The following is a 13,416-nucleotide window of genomic DNA, read 5'->3' as shown; positions in this document are numbered from 1 at the left end:
AAATATTTTTTAACACGGGTTTATTTTTAGTTACTTCTTTTAATGCATTTCGCAGTACGTGTGCTGCTAAACAGTGACTTACATCTTGCAGACTCATTTGGCATTTTCTCTTTACATAGTCACATATAATCAACATCCTATTTACAAGATAAATCGAAGAAAATTTGACAAATTTTGTTCAATATTAGCCTGTACTAATTACAGTGGTGTATCAAATACAATTGTTTCTATCGCTTTCTCTCCCTCTTTTCTTTCCTTCCTCTTTCTCACACCTCCCTATATATATAGATATATACTATATATATATATATATATATATATATATATATATATATATATATATATATATATATATATATATATAATATATATATATTATATATATATATTATATATATATATATATATATATATATATATATATTATATGCGCAGGAGTGGGCTGTGTGGTAAGTAGCTTGCTAACAAACCACATGGTTCCGGGTTCAGTCCCACTGCGTGGCATCTTGGGCAAGTGTCTTCTACTATAACATCGAGGCGACCAAAGCCTTGTGAGTGAATTTGGTAGACGGAAACTGAAATAAGCTCGTTAATATATATATATATATATATATATATATGCGTGTGTGTGTGTATGTATATATGTATATATATATATATGTGTGTGTGTCTCCCTCTCAAGCTCTCCCTTTCCCTCTTCCCATTTCTCTATTTTTTCTCTATTACTCCGTCTCCATCTCTCTAGTTTTCTCCCTCTGTACATCTCTTTCTCTCTCTCTCTTTCTCTCTCTCTCTCTTTCTCTCTCTCTCTCTCTCTTCCTCTCTCTGTATATGTGTAAACGTGTGTCTATGTATATAGCCGAGTATGTATGTATGTATGTATGTATGTATGTATCTATGCATGCATGTATACATGTATGTTTGTATATGCATATCCTTCTCATCCTATCTGTCTCGCTTTGCTGCCTTCATTTCACACCAAACCTATTATATTATCTCATTACATTTGTGTGTGTGTGTGCGCGTGTGTGTGTGTGTGTGTGTGTGTTCCCTATGTATTGGCATAAAATCCGTTAGCATAACTAGACATCAAGATTAATCAACGTTAAATTTCAATTCTTGTGCCTGGAGATTCAATGAAAAGCAATAAATTCTATTAAAGCTAACTTTGTCACTTTGGGGACATGATTACAAATTATTGACAAATCACATGATTGGACCCTTTTTTTCTGTTGTTATTATTTATTTGTAGTTGTATTTATTTATTTATTTATATCACTCTCCTGCTTTATAAATCGTTCTGTGTTTTTTTTTTTTCTTACTACGTCAGTGCTATATCACTAGTTTATCACATCTTAACGTCTTCCAGTTCTCATTACAGTTGATGGAATTAGTAATGGCTAATGGTGTGTGTGTGTGTGTGTGTGTGGTGTGTGTGTGTGTGTGTGTGTGTGTATGTGTGTGTAAGTATAAACACGTGGGAATGTCAACAGCATAGACTTCTCGCTGGCAATTATAAAGTTGCTAAGATGGATAATAAAATTCAAAGAATCGCTTTGGTCCAAGCTAGAACGCTTATATTCAAATCCAAACGGGCAGCCTTCGACTCTTTTCTATACAGAAGGTGTTTAACCCATATTTACACGCTATTATCTATAGCTTTATTTGCTTCGAGAATCACTGTTCCGCAAACTAATTATTTTATAGTCTTTCGAAGTCTATAGTTCCTTATAACATGAACAATATACATATATCAAACAGACATGCAGACAAACAGACAGACAGACAAACAGACAGACATACTGACAAACAGACTGATAGATAGATAGATAGATAGATAGATAGATAGATAGATAGATAGATAGATAGATAGATAGATAGATAGATAGACGCTCTAAAAGCCCTCCTTAGTTATGACCGATCAGAAGTTACCATTGGTTTCACGTCTACTATCGAATTTGATAATATAGGCGACTCGTCATACCTGTTAAGCGGAAGCAATTAGAGAAATTTTCATTCGGTGCCATCATGATAGAAAATTTATTTTAGATACGTAGCCTTTCCGTTAGCGGACAAGTGAACGAAAGGACGGACAAAAACTAATCCATTTGGGAGACAGTTTCAGGAATTTTTTGTTACACTGCTAAACTGACCAAGTCCGTATGTTTGCTTGCATTGATGAGTCATCTACATTCTTTGTCATAAATTCCCAGCTGTTTACATCCTGAGTTCAAATTCAGCCGAAGTCGACTTTGCCTTTCATCTTTTCGGGGTCGATAAAATAAGTACGAGTTAATGATTGGTGTCAATGTAATCGACTTACTCCTACTTCTAAAATTGCTGGCCTTGTGTCAAAATTTGAACTTATTATTCTTTGTTATAAATGGTTTTCATTTGAAGACTATTTTACATAATAATGAGAGACAAAGAGAGAACGAGAGAACTTTTGTTGATCGGGAGGGCCTTTCTGTGGCCACTCAATACGCCTGCCAGAAATAGGAGTCAAATTTGCTTCAAATGACATACTGTCGTTTATAGAAGGGGAAGAACACACTGAATACTGTAGTTTTTAATACAAAAAATAATAGACATGGTTGCAAAGGTTTTGCTCATAAATCAACCAAATTAAAATCGATTTGGTGTCGAAAAACCCCCAGCATTTTACGAGCAAAACACCCCCCCATCCGGTGCTGAGTTGTCAAATATTTGAACCAAATTTCCTCAAAACAACTTGTCCGACCGTCCCATAGTCCTCCCCTTTGAGAAATACTGATTTAACCTAAATTTGAGACACCAGCAACAGAAGAAATAAAGATAGACTTTTTCTATTCCAAGAAAAACGATTTTACAAATGCACGTTCCCGTGGCTTTATCGATCGCATTCTCACCTGGAATAGATTTTTGTAATTTCTTCAAGACATATACACGCCCTGATACCGTCGGTATCTACATATCAAATTTGAGCGCAATCGGATGGAGGATGCCCGAGATCCTTGAAGACACACACACAGACCGACAGACAGAACGGATTTTATATAATAGATGTTTATTGTTACTACCTTCTAACGCAGTGAGTTGACAGATTCGTGAGCACATTAGACGAATTAGTCAGCAGCATTTCTTATGGCTTTACATTCTGAGTTCAAATCTCTCGTAGGGCAATTTTGCCTTTCATCCTTTTCGGTGGCTGATAAAATATGTTCCGGTTGGGTACTGGGGGTCGATGTGATCGACTAGATCATCACCGCAGAGTGTCAGGCCTTGTGTCTATAGTAAGGAGAACTGTTACCATGTTCTTCAATGCGGCGATCTGGCGGGATCGTTAGGGTTACCAGAGCGGCCAAAATGTTCTGAGTTCAAAATTTTCTGAGTTCTAATATCGCCGAGGTTGACTTTGCCTTCCGTCTCACCGAGGTCGATCGAATAAGTACCAGTTCGGGAAGGCGGCGAGCTGGCAGAAGCGTTAGTACGCCGGGCGAAATGCTTAGCGGTATTTCGTCTGCCGCTACGTTCTGAGTTCAAATTCCGCCGAGGTCGACTTTGCCTTTCATCCTTTCGGGGTCGATTAAATAAGTACCAGTTACGCACTGAGGTCGATATAATCGACTTAATCCCTTTGTCTGTCCTTGTTTGTCCCCTCTGTGTTTAGCCCATTGCGGGTAGTAAAGATATAGGTATTTCGTCTGCCGTTACGTTGAGTTCAAATTCCACCGAGGTCGACTTTGCCTTTCATCCTCTCGGGGTCGATAAATGAAGTACCAGTTAAGCACTGGAGTCGATGTAATCGACTTAATCTGTTTGTCTCTCCTTGTTTGTCCCTTCTATGTTTAGCCCGTTGTGGGCAATAAAGAAAAAAGAATAAATACCAGTTGAGCTCTGTGGTCGATGTAATCGACTAGCTCCTTCCCACGAAATTTCAGGTCTTTTGGCAGTAGTAGAAAGTCTTGTTATTGTTTCCTGAATACCTCTCTACACAGAGTTATATGTCTTCGCATTTTTTTATGGTTTGATCAGAGAGCCAGTTAGAAATAGCTGCTTAGCTTCCCTCAAGATACATTGGATAAAATAGTTTTTGATACGTTACGCATGGAATCAAAATATCGGAAATGGTGAGGTCATTTTGAAATGACCTCACCATTTTGACCATACATTTGTTGGAATAGTATTGACCAAGAACGACAACAAGAAATCAACGAAGAAATCTCGAGATGAATTCTCGTCCTACTAGAAATAGTACCCAGGAATTATACTTCACTGTTTTCAGAAAGAAGGACACATTGGGTTACTCTTTTATTCTTTTACTTGTTTCAGTCACTTGACTGTGGCCATGCTGGAGCACCGCCTTTAGTCGAGCAAATCGACCCCAGGACTTATTCTTTGTAAGCCTAGTACTTATTTTCTATCGGTCTCATTTGCCGAACCGCTAATTTACGGGGACGTAAACACGCCAGCATCGGTCGTCAAGCGATGTTGGGGGAACAAACACACAAACATATACACACACATACATACATATACATATATATATATATATATATATATATATATATACAACGGGCTTCTTTTTCAGTTTCCCTCTACCAAATCCACTTACAAGGCTTTGGTTGGCCCGAGGCTATAGTAGAAGACACTTGCCAAGGGTACCACGCAGTGGGACTGAACCTGGAACCATGTGGCTGGTAAGCAAGCTACTTACCACACAGTCACTCCTACGTCATGAATATTCCTATATCTAGAGAAAAGATCACGGCTGGGTTGATCTTAAGCAAAAGTCTACTCGGTGAACAATGGCTGAGAGCTATACTACAAAAGCAACGACAAAGGAAGCTCAACGCGATATCTCGACCTACAAGAAATGGCAGCTTAATTTCCCCCCCCCCCCTTACGTCACACCTCACACCCCACCACTTTCAAAAAGAAATATATATATATATATATATATATATATATATATATTAATTGGAGACTGAAGTATAAATTAATTGGAGATAATGCACTCAGACTGAATAGAATACGGGGTGGCCATGGTGAGATTGCCTTTCATTGTGTGATTATGTGTCTACGCAATCACATCGATCCTGAAACTAAACTACAACAACCATAACAACACCAATAAACTCATTACTTGAGTACCTTACGTACGTTCCAATCGTTTTTGTTTTGTTTTTTATTATATATATATATTTCCTTTCCTTGAAGTACTATCGCATTCCATTTGATTATTACTTCATCGTATCTATAAACATACACTCACCTATTTTCACGTAATTTATTCCCGCTTTTATAAGCTCAATCTCTCTCTCTCTCTCTCTCTCTTCGTTCCTTTCTGAAGTTGCACTGTGCTTTCATTTTTATTTATTTATTTTATTTTATTTTATTTTATATATTATTTTATTTTTCATTTTTTTTTTTTTTTTTGGTCTCTTTCGTCCTTTGTATTCATATCATTTATTTCATTTTCCGATATTTCGTCGTTGTCGTCGTTGGTGTTTTTATATACATATTCTATTTCATCACTTGGAAATATCGTTATATATATATTTGGTGCTTTCATCTTTCTACAATGTTCTCCAACTTCATTGCTACTAGGCAATTATATTCCTTCAACAACGTATACCAGTTCTTTCTCGTGTTATCTCCTTCTTCACAGCGTGAATCAAAGAATCCATTTATTTAGTATATATGTTTCCGGCGCAACATTAAATCCTCTCCATATTGAAGAAGATGGCGATTTATTTTTGCTTCTTTTCTCCGATTCAGAAAAAGGAAATATCAAACTTGTATTTCATTCAGAATAATTGATAAGTGAAGGGAGGGGTATTTAAAACAAAAACAAACAAAAAATAATAAATTGCAGTTTTCAGTTTAGAATATTATTTTATTATTTAATGATAGTGGTGGTGGAGAAATTTCCAAATGATAGAGCATTATATATTATTAGCGCTGTTCGTTACATTTTTTAATACTTCAATCGCGGATCTACTCTGGCATTTTTCATTGAGTTTGTAACGTTTAATGTTTAAGGCGGTGATTTGACTGAGTCATTCCAGCGTCAGACAGCATGTCTTAGTATATCTGTTCCTGTGCTTTGCATTCTGGATTCAAATTCCACTTAGGAATTCCAATCCCATCGAAGGACGTCTGGGCTCCTTCCTCTCACGCACTGAAAGAAAGGCACCAAGGTGGATCCCGTCAGACTCCGCAGCTAGCATCTTTCTGCAACTGGACGAGCCACTAATTGTTTCAACAAATAAGCTCTACAAGTTGAGAAGTGTTAGAATTTAATTATACTATATTTCCGAACAATTTAAGACGAAGAGTTGGTAGAGTCGTTACCACATCGAACGGAATACTTAGCAGTATCTCTTCCGGTTTTACGTTCTAAATTCAAATGTCACGGAAGTCGACTTTGCTTTTCATCCTTTCGGGATCGATAAAGTAAAGTACGTGTCAAATACTGGGGGTCGATGTAATCAACTTACTTGCTTCCCTAAAAATTACTGACTTCGTGCCAAAATTTGAAAATTATGGTATTAATTTACAGCTAAGTAGACTTAGACAATTGAGGGCTTTTGTTCGACGCAGCTGAACGAAGGGGTATCTTTTGGTGAGTAATTAAATTACCCTCAGCCTGACATAACATTCTCTTTACTCTCTTTTACTCTTTTACTTGTTTCAGTCATTTGACTGTGGCCATTCTGGAGCACCGCCTTTAGTCGAGCAAATCGACCCCAAAACTTATTCTTTGTAAGCCTACTACTTATTCTATGGTTTCTTTTGCCGAACCGCTAAGTTACGGGGACGTAAACACACCAGCATCGGTTGTCAAGCGATGTTGGGGGGACAAACACAGGCACACAAACATATACACACACACATACATATATATATATATATATATATATATATATACAACGGGTTTCTTTCAGTTTCCGTCTACCAAATCCACTCACAAGGCTTTGGTCAGACCGACACTATAGTAGAAGACATTTGACCAAGGTACCACGCAGTGGGACTGAACCCGGAACCATGTGGTTCGTAAGCAAGCTACTTACCACACAGCCACTCCTATGCCTATAAAACCGCCCGATAACGTTGACCAGATTGTGCAAAGTGTCATTTGAACAATTTGGTCTATGTTGCCCAGGTCACCTGTGATGAAACATATCTATTATTAAACGTTATGTAGCCATGGCCATGTAACCATATTCACAAAGTCTGCGATGGTCGAGCACTGTGGAGATTGAGCTAGTTATTATTTTTTTTCTTCATACTATTAGCGAATTACCGGAACATTTCAATAAATTTGAAACCATCGCCGACCGACCATGGCGATAATCTTATGCCTATACCGTTTCTCCAGCATTTGGTAATATCAAATGTTTCCAAAATTACAGAGCTTAGATTTGGAATCAACGGAAGAATCTCTACGTCTGAAATTTCCAACCTTTTCACTGCTTACTATCGTAAGCTTTTCACTTCCTATGGAGCGTTGGCCATCGACAACTTTTCTCCAGTCCTCGACTCTGGCTTGTCCTTTCTACTTTCCTGTTGGATTGCTACTTTTTTTCCGTTCTGCCTCAGTATTCTGGCCCCATCTATTTATAAGATGTTCTCTCCTCCGTCTCACTTGTTGACACGTTTCTCTGCGAGAAGGCATTACTCTTCCGTGTCTTGAATTGTCATCGATGCTTCTGTAACTTTACTTATCATCGATATTTTGCCATCGATGACTTGTCAACGATGCTGGTCATCCAGTGTCTTGAACTGTCATCGAAGCTTCCGTAAATTTGCTTTTTTTTTCTTCATTGGAATATTAGCCATATAAAAAAACCATTTTCACATCTGGGAAGATATAGTCTATATTTATCTGGCGTATGTCTTTTGGCCTGTTCAGTATTAGAGCCTTACCAAGTGCTCGCGCTCCTTTGATATAGCTCTTTGGCACACAAGCCTCAATGTTCCGCACACCGGCTCCCTTAACAGTGTTGTTCTATATATCATAATCGAAAGTTATATAAAACTAATCTATTAAATTCATTATTTAAAATGCCTTCGTTGTGGGGTTTTAAAAGTTTCTTATCTTGATTTTACAAATACTTCTCTCTTGGGTTTAAAATATTCTTAATTGTGTTTGCTTTATTCATGTTTGTGGTAACATAATCAATACTAAGTTAGAATTGTATATTGGTTAAAAGTGGTAGATCCTAGACTTAACATAATTCCTACGCTAGAATATATAAATATTAATATATAAGTCTTGAATATACAACTTACACATACACTTTATTCACACTTTTTTTTTTTTTTTTGCTAATGATTTCGATCATTCGCCTGCAGCTATATCAGAGCACCGCTTCCATAGTTTTGGTCGATCATATCGACCCTTGTAATTATTTCAGTCTGGTAATTATTTTATCGATTTCTGTTTATCGAATATCTAGGTTACCTGTATAGTATATATCTGATATATGTTTTAACTTTTACTTGTTCCAGTCATCAAATGGCTCCCATGCTAGAGCACCACCTTGAAGTTTTAGTCGATCAAATTGGCACCAATACTTATTTTAAAAGTCTTATACTTATTCTATTATTTGTTTGACTGCTAAGTTACAGGAACGTAGGCAAACCAACACAGAATATCAAGAAACTCACACACAAACGAATAAACGCACACAAACAAACAAACATACATACACACGCATATAAACATACGTGTATTCTTAAAATTTCATATAGCTGTGACATTCTAGATTTTAATGATATTTCTTGATACAGGTTTTGCTAGTTAAACTATGAGCAAGATCCATGGGGTAACAGTCAAACAGTGAAGTGAATTCAAACTGGTATCTTACTCCTGGATGTTTTGTTAATTGGCAAGATACTTACCCTCTGAATAGCGAGTTATCGGTCTTGCGAGACATATTCTGATGTCAAAAATTATGTTATCTAGTCGTATAAATATTCTTTCCTACTCTAGGTACAGGGCCCGAACTTTTGGGGAGGGGGCCAGTCGATTAGACTGACCCCACTAGGCAACTGGTACTTTATTTATCGACTCCGAAAGGATGAAAGGCAAAGTCGACCTCGGCGGAATTTGAACTCAGAACATACAGACAGACGAAATACCTCTAAGCATTTCGCCCGGCGTGCTAATCTTTTTTATTTCTTTATTACCTACAAGGGGCAAAACATAGAGGAGACAAACAAGGACAGACAAACGGATTAAGTCGATTACATCGACTCCAGTGTGTAACTGGTACTTATTTAATCGACCCCGAAAGGATGAAAGGCAAAGTCGACCTCGGGGGAATTTGAACGGCAGACGAAATACCTATTTCTTTACTACCCACAAGGCAGACGAAATACCTATTTCTTTACTACCCACAAGGGGCTAAACACAGAGAGGACAAACAAGAACAGACAAACGGATTAAGTCGATTATATCGACCCCAGTGCGTAACTGGTACTTATTTAATCGACCCCGAAAGAATGAAAGGTTAAAGTCGACCTCGGCGGAATTTGAACTCAGAACGTAACGGCAGACGAAATACCTATTTCTTTACTACCCACAAGTGGTTAAATACAGAGGGGACAAACAAGGACAGACAAACGGATTAGTCGGTTATATCGACCCCAGTGCGTAACTGGTACTTATTTGATCGATCCCGAAAGGATGAAGGCAAAGTCGACCTCGGGGGAATTTGAACGGCAGACGAAATACCTATTTCTTTACTACCCACAAGGCAGACGAAATACCTATTTCTTTACTACCCACAAGGGGCTAAACACAGAGAGGACAAACAAGAACAGACAAACGGATTAAGTCGATTATATCGACCCCAGTGCGTAACTGGTACTTATTTAATCGACCCCGAAAGAATGAAAGGTAAAGTCGACCTCGGCGGAATTTGAACTCAGAACGTAACGGCAGACGAAATACCTATTTCTTTACTACCCACAAGTGGTTAAATACAGAGGGGACAAACAAGGACAGACAAACGGATTAAGTCGGTTATATCGACCCCAGTGCGTAACTGGTACTTATTTGATCGATCCCGAAAGGATGAAAGGCAAAGTCGACCTCGGCGGAATATGAACTCAGAACGTAACGGCAGACGAAATACCGCTAAGCATTTCGCCCGGCGTGCTAACGATTCTGCCAGCTCTGTCTACTAAATTGACTCACAAGTCATTAGTCGGCCCAAAGCTATAGTAGAAGACGCATAAACATGGTACCGTGGAATGGGATTAGACTGAACCCCCAAACTACATGGTTGCGAAGCAGGATTCTTGAGCTCATTGCCAATACTAGAACACAGGAATAATTCCCATTCCGGGCTATAATGCTTTCTACTAAAAGTACAAAGCCTGTAATTTTTTTAGGGTGGGGCTAATCGATTATGTCGACCCCAATGCTTGACTGATATTGAATTCATCATTGACCTCGGAAGGATGAAAGGACAAGTTGACTTTGCCGGGATTTGAAATTCAGAGCGTAGAGACCGACGAAATGCGGCTAAGCATTATGTCTGGCGTGTAAACGGTTTTGCCATTTCGCCGCCTTATTCTTGGAAATAACGAGGGTCTTTTCGAGACACAGAAGTATCTTAATATCAGCTAAATACGAAAGAAAAATATATAGGCACAGGAGTGGCTGTGTAAGTAGCCCATCGAATATGTGTATATGTAGAGGAGTGGCTGTGTGGTAAGTAGCTTGCTTACCAGCCACATGGTTCCGGGTTCAGTCCCACTGCGTGGCACCTTGGGCAAGTGTCTTCTTGGGCCGACCAAAGCCTTGTGAGTGGATTTGGTAGACGGAAACTGAAAGAAGCCCGTCGTATATATGTACATATGCATGAATGTGTGTGTATATGCTTGTGTGTCTGTGTTTGCCTCCCCCCCAAAAAAAACATCGATTGAAAACCGATAGTGGTGTGTTTACGTCCCTGTAACTTAGCGGTTCGGCTAAAGAGAACGATAATATAAGTACTAGGCTTACAAAGAATAAGTCCTGGGGGTCTATTTGCTCGTCTACAGGCGGTGCTCCAGCATGGCCGCAGTCAAATGACTGAAACAAGTAGAAGAGTAGAACAAGAATAACCTTGAAGGAACGATCATTTAATTGCATCTTTCAACTTCCATTTTATTTTGTAAGTTCATATTCTGTTCATTCTTCATGGCTTTTCTCTTGCACACGCACGGCAGCAAACATGCTCATACACACACATACACACGCACACACACACAGACAGACAGACAGACAGACACACACACACACACCACACACACACACACACACACACACTTCTCTTAATTCCATCTGTGTGAACGAGGAGTATTCAGCTGTACGATCAACAGGGCTACATATTCATCGTACTGGTGTGCAAGTGGTTGAGTATCTCGTAGGCACGTCTTCGCTTAACATGCAACCATCAGAGTGTCACAGTGTGCCACAGTGTGCTACAAACATGCTCTTTTGAATTACATGTATGGGTCATCAGTTGAGCTACTATATTCTGCACATCAACTCAGGCTAACTCGATTCTATAGTTGAAGATCCTACGCAGTAGGATCGACCTACAAATCTCCTGATAGTAAAACAAACTCACTAACAACTCGGCCACACACACACACACACACACTCTTTCATTCTTCCTCTCTCCATCCCCCACCCCCATTTGATCTCTTATTCCTCTCTTTGTTTCTTTCTCTCTCTTCTACTTTCTCTCTCCCCTCTCCTCCCTATCACTGCTAGTTCATACACAAATCATTCTGACTTAAAAGATTTAAAATTTGGTTAAAATCCTTCCCCCAAATTTAATGTCCTTCCTATTAAGTTGAAATTTTAATGTGATCGTCAGACCTAAAAACCACGAGATGAAGATTTTAAATGAATGATGATCAGTTAAGGATTTCCACCGTTTGATAATCCTGATCAAATCAGAGATTTCTGCCTTTTGATAATGCCGCTTGAGTCTTTTTAACTCTACATACACAAATCCCTTTCAAGCCCGTTTAAATTCCCCTTTTTTCTGTATTTTTTATTGAGTAGGAGTATAGGAATTGCGGGTTGATTTCACGTGATAAAATCTCGTTATCTAAATTGAAACCGTTTCTAATTAAGTTCACTTCTGTTATTTTTGAAGCCCTATTTCTCCTGTAAAATCATTTTTCTAGGATTCAAATATCTCGGGTTACTTGAAAAGCGATAAAAACCCCCGATTGGTTTTATCAATTACAAAGGAATCCAATCAGATTACAATGATTAATTTATTAATTATTTTGTTATTCTTTAGTTCTATGCTGAACCTGATACAGGAAACTTATGCTTAAAGACGTTCCAACTTTGACTATCCAATCTTATGCTCAGAAGTATATGCTTGTCTGAAAAACGTTTTACAAGACATTACAGGAAATCTATGCAAGAATCCATTAGTGACAAACTCCCGAGGATATTCCGTTCACGATTGTTTTAAGGTACAGAGTACTTGTCTTGAGCCTCGGGAGCCTAGAGGCCCATCATCAATATCATTAGGTGTCATTTTTCAGCATGTTGTATATCATGGCCTTCCGTTCGAGTTTTTTCTCTGCCGTTCTTACGCATTCCCCGTATGTTAGTTTAGTCCTTGTGAGAGCACGTGGCTTTGTGAATAGGGGTATTCAACTGACGATCGTAAGGTTGTGTGTTCGATTCCCGACAGCGCGTTGTATCCTTGAGCAAGACGCTTTATTTCACATTGCTGTAGTTCATTCAACCGGCAAGAATGTGTTGTATCTGTATTTCAAAGAGCCAGTCTTGTCACATTCGGTCACGCTGATATTCCTGAGAACTACATGAATGATATAAGTGTTTGTTGTGCTCAGCTACTTGCACGTTAATTTCACGAGCAGGCCGTTCCGTTGGTCGGATCAACTGGAACCCCACACGGCGTCGTAACCGACGAAAATTGTCAAACAGTCCAGTCCTTGATGGTTAACAAACCAGTTTGTTCTAGATGATCCTCTCGATCGTTTGTCATTTATTTTCCCTTCTAATAATAGGCTTTCTTATACCTTCTGCTCTGAGACCAAAATACATTAGCTTCCATTTTCAGCTTTTTTTATTTAATAGTTGAGAGTAACGATCTTAGTGGATTTGTTGGTTGCAGTACATTTTCATTGGCTTTATATTTCGTCCAAGAGACTATACTGTGATTGCGTAAGGAGCCCAGTACATTGTTCACAATGGGATCTGTATTGCTGTTACGACGGCCCTGATCCCAACACGGGTATCTACAGGCAGACTTAAAAAAAACTTAATCGGCCAACTCTTTAAAAAGACGGACTAACGTTTCGAAAACTAGGTAGTTTCATAACAGCTGGCGTGATCGAGTCGAATTAACTCAAGCAAATTTTGAACCGATGATATGATAT

Source organism: Octopus sinensis, linkage group LG3 (assembly GCF_006345805.1).
Source record: "Octopus sinensis linkage group LG3, ASM634580v1, whole genome shotgun sequence".
In the NCBI taxonomy this organism is placed as follows: Eukaryota; Metazoa; Mollusca; class Cephalopoda; order Octopoda; family Octopodidae; genus Octopus; species Octopus sinensis.
Note: the sequence above shows the minus strand (reverse complement) of the source record.